The sequence below is a fragment of the Elephantulus edwardii genome, unplaced genomic scaffold (assembly GCF_000299155.1).
Source record: "Elephantulus edwardii isolate Elephantulus edwardi_28Jun2011 unplaced genomic scaffold, EleEdw1.0 scaffold00290, whole genome shotgun sequence".
In the NCBI taxonomy this organism is placed as follows: domain Eukaryota; kingdom Metazoa; phylum Chordata; class Mammalia; order Macroscelidea; family Macroscelididae; genus Elephantulus; species Elephantulus edwardii.
The window spans coordinates 2825727-2838709 of NW_006400040.1; the positions used below are offsets into that span (position 1 = coordinate 2825727).

Below are 12983 nucleotides of genomic sequence, written 5' to 3' on the forward strand. Positions count from 1 at the left end.
ATTTCTTGTAGTTTTAGTCTCGTTTTCATACATTCCTGAGGTTCCTTCTTTTCTACAAAGGATCTAATTTCTCCTTCATATTTGATGGTGAGCTTTGCTGAGTATAGGATCCTTGGCTGGCAATAATCTTCTTTCATCTTTCTGTATATGTAATCTCATTGTCTTCTAGATAGCATGGTTTCCACGGAAAAAATCAAAGTTTAATCTAATTGTTTCCCCTCTGTGACTCTGTTTTTCTTGCTCTGCTCTTAGTATTCTATCCTTATCTTTTAATTTGGAAAATTTGACTGTGATATGTCTTGATGTTTTTCTTTTTGAGTCTGGTCTACTATTTCTTGTTTCCTGTGCTTCTTGAATATAAGACTGGAGTGTCAGGTGCTATGAGTAATATTCATTTAGCCTTCTGAGCTTTCTGAGAAGACTTGATGACCTTTCCAGCTTCAGCAGTCTTCTTGTCCACTGCTTTGATGACACCCACAGCAACAATTTGTCTCATGTCACAGATAGCAAAACAACCCAGAGAAGGGTAGTTAAAGAAGCTCTCCACACACATGGGATTGCCAAGAACAATACCAACTATGGCAGCAAAACTAGACTTCAAGAGTTTGGAGTCCTCTTCCAGCTTCTTTGCAGAAGAGTGATTAATCTTGTTGAGCTCAGTGAACTTGCAAGCAATATGAGCTTTGTGACAAGTTAGCACAGGTGCATAACCAGAACTAATTAGGGTAGGATGGTTTAAGGTGACCAGCTAAGCAGTGAGGTCAGGTGCTTCCATTGGTGGGTCATTTATGCTGTCACCAGCTATGTTGTCATGTAGAGAATCTTTCACAGAGAAGTTTTTAAAGCCAACATTGCCATCAGGTAGAGCTTCAGTCAAAGCATCCTGATGCATTTCAATAGACCTTACATCAATGATAACACTGACTGGGCAAATGTGACCACTGTGCTAAGCTTGAGAGTGCCAGTCTCCACTCTGCCCACAGGTATAGTTCCAGTACCACCGATCTTGTAGACATCCTGGAGAGGCAGACACAAGGACTTATCAGTTGGATGAGTTGGTGGTAGGATGCAATCCAATGCTTCAAGCAGTGTGGTTCGACTGGCACAGTCATCTGGTGACTTTCCATTCCTTGAACCATGTTAGCACTTGGCTTCACAGCATGCTGTCATGATTTTAACTATAAATTGGCACAAAAGCCACTGTGCCAAGGTTGTAGCCAACTTTCTTGATGTAGATGCTAACTTCCTTGATGATTTCTTCATGTATTTTCTGGCTGTAGGGTGCCTCGGTGAAATCCATTTTTGTGAAGTCCAACAATTAGTTGTTTCACACTCAGTGTGTAAGCCAGAAGGACACGCTCACGAGTTTGCACATTCTTTGAGATACTAGCTTCAAATTCACCAACACCAGGACAGCATAGTCAGCCTGTGATATTCCTGTATTCTTTTTTTTTTTAATAAAGTTTCTGTGTCTTGGGGTATCAATGATTGTTACATAGTACTTGTTGGTTTCAAATTTCCACAGGGAGATATCAATAGTGATGCCATGCTCATGTTTGAGCTTATCCAAGACTCAGGTGAGTTTGAATAAGCCCTTTCCCTGCTCCACAGCTTCCTTCATGAATTTCTCAGTGGTTCTCTGGTAGATCACACTACATTCGTAGTTCAGGTGGCCAGTAGTGGTGGATTGTCCGAATCTATGTTTCTAGTGATGACAATGTTGATATGAGTGTTCTCCTTTTCCATTGAGGCTTCGGTTTTGCAATGGTTTTTACCAACACCTGTTTTCTGAAGTCAAACCTGTTGTTAAAAAGGCTATAATTATTTGGTTATTAGAAAAATGAATAGATTACAATTCAGGTTAGAAAAAAAGACACAATTCTCAAATCAGAATAGCTTTTCAAATGTGCTGGCAAGTCTTTTATTTATTTTTTGTTTGTTTGTTTGTTTTACTCTCTCTTCATTGTTGTTTTTACTGTGTACCATCGAATCAGAACTTACCCATAGGTGATCTTCCAGAATGTTTTCAGAGGCAATTTAATTTGGAGGAGATTATCCATCCTTCTCCAGCAAAGCAACTGGAGAATTTGAACTGCATGCCTTTGGGACTGCAGCAGTTTCTCACCCAGGGTGCCAGAACTCCCTACAAAACTCTCTTAGTCCTCTAGGTTATGATTATCATCCCAGTTCTCCAGGAGGCTTGAATAATAACATTAGATCTGGCTTTGACTCTGGCTATGGCCATCTGGGAGGCAGTCCCAAGTAAGATCTGCTTCACATTGTTCTCTGGTTATCCACTGCTGTTGCAGTCTCAATCTTAAACTTTTGTAGTAATAGTAATAGTAGTAGTAGTAGTAGTAGTAGTAGTAGTAGTAGTAGTAGTAGTAGTAGTAGTGTTTGCACTGTCAAATCAGATCTGACTGGTACAGGAGGAGGTTGCCCCTCCTTCTCCAGCAGAGCATCTGGTGGATTCAAACTGCATACCTCTGGGATTGCGGTGCAGCTTCTTGCCACTGGGCCATCAGAACTCCCTTGCAGTCTCAATCTTGAGTGATCTTGACCTCATACCGTCTACATCCTGAGCCAGAATCTTTGGCTCCAAATACTTGTTCTGCAATCTTTGCTTCTTATTTTTAACTTGTATTGAGGTTCTTAACTTGTAAACACTTACTTAAAAGTACTACATTTTTTATTTAATTTAGTTTGTTTATTTTTCATTTCAATGAACATCTACAGAGATTTTGGAATCTCAACATAGTAAATATAATTTTCCAATTCAAAATGTTAAATTCCAGTCTATTGATTTTCAAGCATTCCATTTTCTTTTTTAGCAACTCTCAAGTTACTGTTATATTGACAATGCAAAGGCATTAGGGTGTGTAGGGCATAACAAGTTATGCATAACATTGAGAAAAATGTAAATGAATGATTGTATGAAACACAATGTAAATGAAGGTATGTGAGAAGTACAGTGTAAATGGATGACACACAATGTATACAAACCAATATAGAATAAAATCACATAAAAATGAATACAGTAGATTAGACCAATGGATTTAGTATTATTTATATATTGAAGATTATGATGATCATGATGTTGATATAAAAAGCCTATTTCCACGAACTTCTGAACAAAGTATGTGGCAGGCTTCAGTAACTAAAGCAAACAAATAAAAAAACCACCAAGTAAAAAAAAAAAAAGGTACTACATTTTTAAAAGAGCCGTGGTAGCCTGGTAGCAAAAAGCTGTGCTGCAATCCCCAAGACACACAACTAAAGGCCACCAGCTACTCCGTGGGAGAAGGGTGGGTAGTCTCCTTCCATGTGATTTACTGCCTTTGAAAACCCTCTGGCAGGTCAGCTATGAGTTTGTTTCAACTTGGTGGCACACAGCAACAACAGTAACTCAGCCATGTCACAAAGCTTAAAGTCAAGTAGGCTAGGAAAGCCACTTGAACAGTAAACTTACTGTACTACATTGGAACTTTCATTTTCATCCCCAATATACATCCCCCTCCCCATTCTTTCTTCTCCTAATCCAAGTGTCTCTCCATTCTTGGAAAAGGAAATCATTGCCTTCTTGTATTGGATATCCTAGAAATGTGGAATTGAGTGGTTTAAGAGATAGGCAAAAATTCTTTCATTTTCATCCCCAATATACACTCCCCCCCCCCATTCTTTCTTCTCCTAATCCAAATGTCTCTTCATTCTTGGAAAAGGAAATCATTGCCTTCTTGTCTTGGACATCCTAGAAATGTGGAGTTGAGTGGTTTAAGAGATAGGCAAAAATTAATTACTTCAGCATGATGTCAAAGAAGAGCCAGGAGAACTATGTGTTACATGTAATAAAAGAATTTGAAAAAAAAAAAGACAAAACCTTTAGCAAATAGGAGTCTTTTGGTAACAATTTCCTTAAAAATAAAACCTATCCAGCACACTCTTCTTCCCTTGCACTTTGGCCTGGAGTTTTGGAAGTAAAGCATTGTGGGTGAGGTTATTTACAGCTACAGGAGAGAGAAAAATGATTTCTTTTTCTAATTCACACTTTCTCCTTGGATCACTGTCTTCTTATTATGCCACCAATCTTAAACTGTGTCAGAATCGCACCTCTCCTGTCAGATAAACTCCACCACCCTTGCAGGCGGGGAAGAGAAATGTGCAAGACGTGCCTGTCCCTGAGGGTTGCGGACCAAGCTTCCGTTGTGTTCAGTGCTGAGGACTCCAGAGTCCCATTCCGGGTTTGTTTTTAGTAAAGCTTGCACTCGGCAAAACAAAGGAGCCCTAGTCCAACCAAAGAACTTCAGAAGTGATTAAGCTTCAATTTTTAAAAAACTCTTTCTTTCTAAAACTGTTTTCTGTAATAATGAAAGCTACTTGAGTCTACAAATTAACTACCTTGATAAAAACCAAAATCAGATCTCCAGGGATCCCTATGGAGATGTTACCATCCACTGTGTGCTGCTGAATGCTTTCTTAAATCTCTTGTTTTGGTTTTTCCATCAGCAAAATAAAAGTACTCTGTGTACTGGTGTGCATGTGTGATTAGCATTATTGTTGGGGGTTTCTAGTGATAAAATTTGACTCTATATCTAACTGGATTAGAGAGCTCCATATACATATGTGGAGCTCTGAAGCCTCTTTTATAGGAAGTTGTGCTGCTAATCGAAAGACACTAATCTTAGGCAGTTCAAATACACTAGCAGTTGCAAAGAAGAAAGAGAGGTAATCTCCTCCTATGTGATTTATAGCCTCCTAAAACCACCCTGAAGGGTTAGTTCCAACTTGGTGAGGTCTGGGGTACTTTTTAAGTCTAGGGAGGTTAGTGAGCTCTGGTGACTTGATGGTCAGGAGATGCACTACCAACCCAATGGTATGATATTTTAATCTGCCAGCTACTCTTTGGGGGATAGAGATAGGGGGAAGATGGATAGTTTCCTATCATGAAACTTACTACTTCCTAAAGCCCTCTGAAGAAGAGTCAATTCTGAGTCAATGGTACATGACAATGGGAGGTTAATGAAATGGATTTTTAGTCTAACATTATTGTTAGATGCTGTTGGCTCAGACTCCTACAAACCTTATGTACAACAGAAAAAAAATGTCAGTTTCTGCACCATTTTAGAGCTATAATCTTTTGGCTACATTTTCAAGGTACTGGGATATGGACTGCAGCCATACTGGCTGTAGAAGAATCACCAGAGAGAACTGATTAAAATTGCAAAGGCCCAGAACCTCACCAGAAACTTTGTATTTAAATTAGTTTATCAGGTGAGTATGACCTACCATAAAATTCAGGATCCAGAATTTGAGAACTGTGTTTTGATATTGGTAAATATTCTTAAGCAAAACATTAGTTAAATCTGCTGGCAGGGACTTTTCCAGAGTGCTGAAGAGCAATGATGTCATTCTAGAGATTAAGGTGCACCTGATTAAGACAATTACTTGTTATGCATCAGAGAGCTGGACAATGACCAAAGATGATAGAAGAAGAATGAATGTCTTTCTGTTGTGGTGCTGGAGAAGAATATTTGACATACCATAAACTGCCACGAGAACAAACAGATCTGTCCTGGAGTAACGGAAACTATGCTTCTCCTTGAAGGCAAGGATTTTAAGGGAACAGTCCTTGGAGAACTACATCACCCTCTGAAGTGTGGAGGGACAGTGCAGGAAAGGAAGACCATGGATAAGATGGATTGGCATAGTAACTGAGCTAAGGAGGGTAGATGTGTCAAAGACTGAGAGATTGGCTTAAGATAGAGCAGGGTTCAGTTATTGTGCATAGGATTGCTTTGAGTTTTAGTCAAGTCTATGACACATAACAACAACATCAAAGCAGTAACTAATAGTATTGCTGATAAGGTATCTGTTAGACTTTAGGAAGTTTGTAAAAATAAGATAAAGAGGAAAGTGGCATTAATCAGGCTCTTTTTATGGTCTCAGACATTTATACATCATTTCAATTTAACAAAACTTCTCAATTTTATTAATATCACTGACTTCTTTAGACAATTTGGTGACTTCATTTCCCAAAGAAAACTCTCAATAACTTGCTTTAAATCTTTACTTTCCAGAAAATACCTTTATTAATTTATAGGATTATAAAGAATAGTAATTCTGCTTTCTGTATAAGAATTGCTCTATTTCCTAATATTGCCATCCATCTTTTCTCTTCCACTTAGGTGTTTTCAAATCCCCCCCACACACTTATTTTAATGGTCAACTACATTCTGCATTCAATGGCACTTAACAACAATAACAACGTAGAGGGAGCTCTGTGGGCCTAGTGGACAGAAAGTGATGCTACCAAGCCAGAGGTGGGTGATTTTAGTCTGTGGCTTTCAGTAGGGTTTTTAATTGTTTTTGGGAAAACATTCTTCTAAGTGGCATAGCACTGGTCCATTTGCTGCACAGAGGTAACTCATGTTTGCTGAAATGCTGAACACTGTGACACTGATGTGTGAAATGCAAAAATGGTTATCCATGGTGGACAGTGTTTAGTGGAGTTCCCTGATTAGACAAGCTTGGGAGCAGGAGTGGCTTCTACTTCCAAAATAGCTTGCCTCCAGAAACCCTATGGACATGGAGAAACGATGAAAGTTATGCAAGTATTCAGGTCTTTCATTCATAGGGTCGTTATGAATCATTTACAACTCAATGGCACTTTACAACAACAATATATCCTACAACTGAGTGGATCATAACAAATTATGGCTAACATTGGAAAGAATGAGAAACTCAGAACACCTAATTGTGCTCATACAGAGCTTATACCTGGACCAAGAGCATGTTGTGAGAACAGAGCAAGGCAACACTGCATGGTTTAAAATCAAGAAAGGAGTGCATCAGGGTTGTATCATTTCTTTATACATATTCAGTCTGCATGCTGAGCAAATAGTTCAAGAAGCTGTAATCTAGGGAAAATGTGGCATAAGTATTGGAGGAAGAGTCATCAATAACCTTCTTTATGTAAACGAAACAACCTTACTTGCTGAAAGCAAAGATAACTTGAGATACTTGTTGCAGAAGATCAAGGATGGCCACCTACTGTGTGGATTACATCTCAACTTCAAGAAAACAAAGGTCCTTACCACAGGACCAACAATCAACATTATGATAGGTGGAGAAAGGACTGGTGCTGTCAGCTATTTCACGTTCCTCGAATTAACAATCAACACTTTTGGTACCAGCACTCAGGAAATCAAGAGACCTATTTTTGACTTAGAGTCTCTGCTCTTCCTTTTGCACTGTACTACTGTTGCAATGTGATAATTTTCAAGGTGAGGGCAAATCTCCTTTAGATCTTGTATACTGGTGTTGTTTATTTGGCCTAAGTGCCTGACACTGACCTTGGACTGAATATCTTAAATGGAAGTCTTATTGTTAATGAAGCCTATGAAATTCTGGGAGAATGGGCTTTATCTGATCAAGAAAATTAGAAGATGGTCTGAGGTCCTATATGGTGCTAATCTGTGGGGTTCCCAACACTGAGTTAGGAGCAAAATCCTGATGAAGATTATCCAAAAATGAATCCAACAGTTCAACAACAGAGAACTACCAGAAATACAAGCAGCATTTAGAAGTTAATTAATACTAAAGACATTATCACCATGTCGGATGGATCTTGGCAGAAAGCAGAGTATCAGAGGAATGCCTATCTGTGTTTCATTGACTGTGTAAAGGCATTTGACTATGTAGATCACAACAAATTGTGGCTAACCTTGAAGAGAATGGGAATCCCAGAACACTTTATCAGGAAGCAGTCCTCAGAACAGACCAAAGAAACATTGCACAGTACAAAATCAGGAAAGAAGTGCATCAGGGATACGTTCTGCCTCTGTACCTTTTCAAACTATATGTAGAACAGACCATTCAGGAAGTTGGGGTTTATGAGGAGGAATGTAGCTGGTGACAGTAAGAGAAAGAGAGGAAAACACTCAACAAGATGGACTGATACAATAACAATGAGCTCAAGTATATCAGAGATGATGAGAGTGGCTCAGGTTCAGATCCTTTGTAAACAGGTTTGCTATGAGTGACATTCAACTTGACAGTACCTAAAGACAAAAATCATGATAATGCCTACTGGGAAGCCTGAAGTCTTTGATCTTCTGCAGAAAGTAATTTTAAGTTTTCTTTGCTTTCTGTAAGCAAATTTCTGTCATCTGCACAATACAGATTATTTATAAGTCTTCTTCTAAACCGGAGGTCATATCCTTCTTCATCTAGTCCAAATTCTTCAACGATTTGCTCAGCAGACAGATTCCAGGAATTTGGAGAAAGGATACAAACTTGACTCACACTTTTCCTGATTTTAAAGCATGGGATATTCCTTTCTTTCGTTCAGACAACTGTTTCTTGGTCTGTGTATTTTGTTGTTATTGTTGTTATGTGCTGTTGAGTCGCTTGCGACTCATAGCGACCCTATGTACAACAGCCCTAAACTCTGCCCTGTTCTGTGCCAATCGCACTGTCTCTGACACTCCCATCCCAATTATCCCAGTCACTGAATCTATCCACCTCATAGAGGGCCTTCCCCTCCTGCGCTGTTCCTCCACCCTCCCAAGCATGAAGTCCTTCTCCAAGGGCCAGTCTCTCCTCAAAACATATCCAAAATATGTTAGACGGAGGTTTGATAATTCATTGCTATCTGGTTGGCACTAATTCATAACTGACCCTGTATTGAGTTTTTAGAAACTAGAATTTGCCCATCTTTCTCTCCAAGAGCAACTGGTGGTTTTGAATGGCCTCCCTTTGGGTTGGTAGCAGAATTTCTTATCTACTAGGCCACCACAACTATTTATGCAGAGATTATTATTCAGTGCTATAGTTATGACTCATAGCCATTCTATGAACACAGACCTTGTCCTTGTTCTATTTTGCACCATCCTCAAGGTCTTTGTCAAACTCAAGTCCATTGTAGTAGTCAATGTGTCAAGTCATCATATTGAAAATCTTTCTCTCCTTTGCTTACCCTGTACTTTTCTCCAACATCACATCTCTCTTCAAGGATTGTTTCCTCTTTGATATATGCCCCAAGTAAATGAGAATAAATTTCACCATCCTTGCCTCCAAGGAACAATTTGACTGTACTTTCTTCAATATAGATTTGTTTGTTTCTTTGTCAGTGTATGGAATATTTGTTTGTTTGTTTGTTTATCAGTCTATGGAATATTGTGGTGCCGAAGAAGAGTATTGAATGTACCCTGGACTGCCAAGAAAACAAACAGATTCATCCTGGAGAGGGTTAAACCAGGCTACTCTTTGGAGGCAAGGATTTTGAGGCTTCATCTGACATACTTTGGATATGTTGTAAGGAGAGACAGGTCCTTGGAGAGGGACATAATGCTTGGGAGGGTGGAGGGACAGCGCAGGAGGGGAAGACGCTCTATGAGGTGGACTGATTCAGTGACTGGGGTAATCGGGATGGGTGTGTCAGAGGCAATGCGATTGGCAGAGGATAGAGCAGGGTTTAGGGCTGTTGTACATAGGGTCACTATGAGTCACGGACGACTTGATGGCACATAACAACAACAACATGGAATATTTGTCAGTACCATGATTAAATTGCATCGATTTTTGTTTGAAATAATAGGTCAAATACCAATAACTTTTAGAACATAGTAGTAGCCAAAATTACATATGGATGGAAGCATCCCTTTTTCAGAAGATTTCACATATTGCTATTGAACTTGAGTGTAGAATGTTGTGCCAGGTGTGGTACAACATTATCTGTGAAGTATATGACTGCTTTTAGATTGTTTTTCCTCCAATTCTGATTCATGATTCTCTGTACATATTCTGTTTCTACAAGAGACATCTTGTCCAAGCCATCTTACTTGGATCAACAACCAACATCCTTGGTACCAGCAGTTGGGAAATCAGGAGACATATTTCACAAGGAAAGGTTTCATGTAGGGACCTCTCCAAATTATTGAAGAGTAATGATGTCAGTTTGAGGATTGAAGTGTGTCTGATTCAGAGAGCAGGACAAGAAATAAGGATGGTAGAAGAAGAATTGATGTCTTTGAGCTGTGGGGCTAGAGAAGAATATTAAACATTCCATGGACTGCCAAAACAACAAACAAATACATCTTGGAAATGATGCAGCCAGAGCTCTTTTTGGAGGCAAAAAATAATGAAGTTGGCTCACATACTTGGGGCACTTTGCTAGGAGAGGTTATTCCTTGGAGAGGGGCATGATGCTCAGAATAGGTAGAGAGTTGGCAAAGGAGAGGAGGACACTTGACCAGGTGAACTGACAGGGTAACAGACACAGGGGCTTTAATATGTCAGGAAGTGTGATGATGGCACAGAATAGGACAGGATTCAAATATGTTGTTCATAGGGTCATTATGGGTCATACTTGAGTTGACAGCACCTAACAACAACAACAAACAATAGACATTCATAAGATGTTTTTGAGATTGGAATGTCCGCTCAGTATTTTGTGTCTGCATTAAATATAAATTGTGCTTTATTAAGATCTTATGTCTTCTTTTCTTTTTTGGCTTTTTTGGCAATGGATTTTTTTCATATATCTATTGTTTTGCATACAATCATTCACATATATGGAGTTCCATGCACATACATTGTGTTCTATATAATCTCTAATATATACTGTTTCATTCATGTACATTGTGTTTTATTCAATGAATCATATACATTGTTATTGTTGTTATTATGTGCCTTCCAGTCACTTGTGACTCATAGTGACCCTGTGGACAAGAGCTCTAAACCCTTCTCTATCCTATGCTAGGCACACTGTCTTTGACACAACTACTCCCATTACCCCAATCCCTGAATTGATCCATCTCATTGAGGATCTTCCTCTCTTGCACTGTCCCTCCACCCTCCGAAACATGATGTTCCTCTTAAAGAACTGGTCCCTCCTTGCAACATGCCCAAATTATGTCAGACGAAGCTTCAGAATCCTTGCCTCCAAGGAGCAGCCTGGTTTTACCCTCTCCAGGACAAGTCTGTTTGTTCTCCTAGCAGTCCATGGTATATTCAACAATCTTGACCAGCACCACAGCATATTTTATTTTATTAATTAGTATTGATCAATGCTTATTATCAACCTATTTTTCAACTCTTCATTGTATCTTTTCTATTCCTTCACCTTTCTATCTGCCCACTAGCTTCTGCTATCCTAGTAATTTCCTTTCCTATTTCCCATTCCTTCTCCAGCTCAATTAGTCTTCTATTTTTACAGTAATGGTCTTACACAGTATTTGTCCTTGTGAGATTGAGTTATTTCACTAAGCACAATGCTCTATAGTCCCGCCTAAATTATATTGAATTTTAGATTATTGTTCTATAGTGTTTTATAGAATTTTGTTTTATACATCTAGTTTTCTTTTATAGAAATCATGTCCTCTAAATGTCTTGCTACTTTTATTGGACAATCCTTTTTGCCCTGGAATTATTAACTACTTCCACTGAAAATATACACTGAAAGAAAATGTAAAGTTTTCATCTTCATGGTGATATTTGGTGATTTGATAATGGGCATTACTCAGGAAAGTCAACTTCTAGATCTACTATTTATGCCCAACCATTTTGTTTTCTTCCTTTACTCTTAAATGATCTCTGAGAACTTTGTTGGACAATTGGGTGGAGAGCCAATATTGGCAGGACTGAGCACTTTGTTGGGCATTTGGCGATTTATTGGGCATTTGGGTGGGAAGCCAATATTGGCAGGATTGAGAATTTATGAACACTTAGAGAGAGCCATGAGGCTTGAGGCTGAGGTGCTGGTGTGCACATTTCAGTAGCTATATTAACTATTCTATTATTAATATGTATTATAACCTTTTGACTTCCCTAATATGTTTCTGTGAAGTCTGTGAGTTATGATGACAGATTTTGGATCCAGCAAAGCACTGAGATTGCCATTGAGATAAGTATAAAGAGGTATGTGAGTGTGGGGTACATCTCTGATATCATGGGAATTGGTTTGGATTGATGCTATGGACAGGGACAACTCTTGGTAAAGTTAATAAATGATTTTGTACTTAAGTGCCAGTATTGCACGACTCATAGTAACCCTATATGTAATAGTTCTGAAGTCTGTGCTATCTTGAACAATTCTCTTCAAAATCCTAGCTTCCAAGGAGAAGCTTGGTTTCACCCTCTCCAAGACAGAACTATTTGTGGTGGTCCATAGTGTGTTCAATACTCTTCTCCAGTGTCACAACTCAGAAGCATCAATTTTTCTTCTGCCATACTTAGTCATTGTCCAGCTCTCTGATGTATAGCAAGTAATTTCAAAGATCATCACCTGAATCAGGCCCATCTTAGTCTTTAGATTGACATCTTTCTACTGCAGCACTATGGAGAGGTCACTGACAGCAAATTCCCCCAATGCAATTCGACATTTGATATCGTGACTACTGGTGCCAAGAGTTGATTGTGGAGCCAAGTAGCTGAAATTGTTAACAAACTCAGTCTCTTCGCCATCCATCCTGGTGCTGCCAATCGGCCCAATGGTGAGAATCTTTGCCTTCTTGATGCTGAGTTACAATCCATATTGAAATCTAAAATCCTTGCCCTTCTTCAACAAATGCTTCAGTATAGGTAAGCAAGGCTATGTCATCTGCATAGCACAGGTTGTTTATAAATCTTCCTCCAATCCTGATGCCACATTCCTTGTCAAAAAGTCTAGCATCCCCAGTGATCTGTTCTGCAAACAGATTAAAAAGATATGGAGACCTGATGAATCTCTGGTACAGTCCCTAACTGATTTTGAACCATACAGTGAGTGTTTCCTTACTCTGTTTTGATAACTGCCTCCTGGTCCAAGTATAGGTTTTGCTTAAGCACAATCAAGTGTTCTGTGATTCTGGGATTTTTCTCAAGGTTAGCCACAATTTATTTTATTTGTACAGTGAAATGCCTTTGTATAGTTAATGAAGCACAGATAGACATTTCTCTGGTACTCTTTGCTTTCTGCCAGGTTCCATTTTAAAATGCCAATAAAG

At 39.0% G+C, this 12983-nt stretch overlaps 1 pseudogene; it reads right to left on the reverse strand.

Moving 5' to 3' along the window:
• Nucleotides 1-391: 391 nt before the first annotated feature.
• Nucleotides 392-1746, reverse strand: LOC102871463 (annotated as a pseudogene).
• Between the last annotated feature and the right edge of the window lie 11237 nt (nt 1747-12983).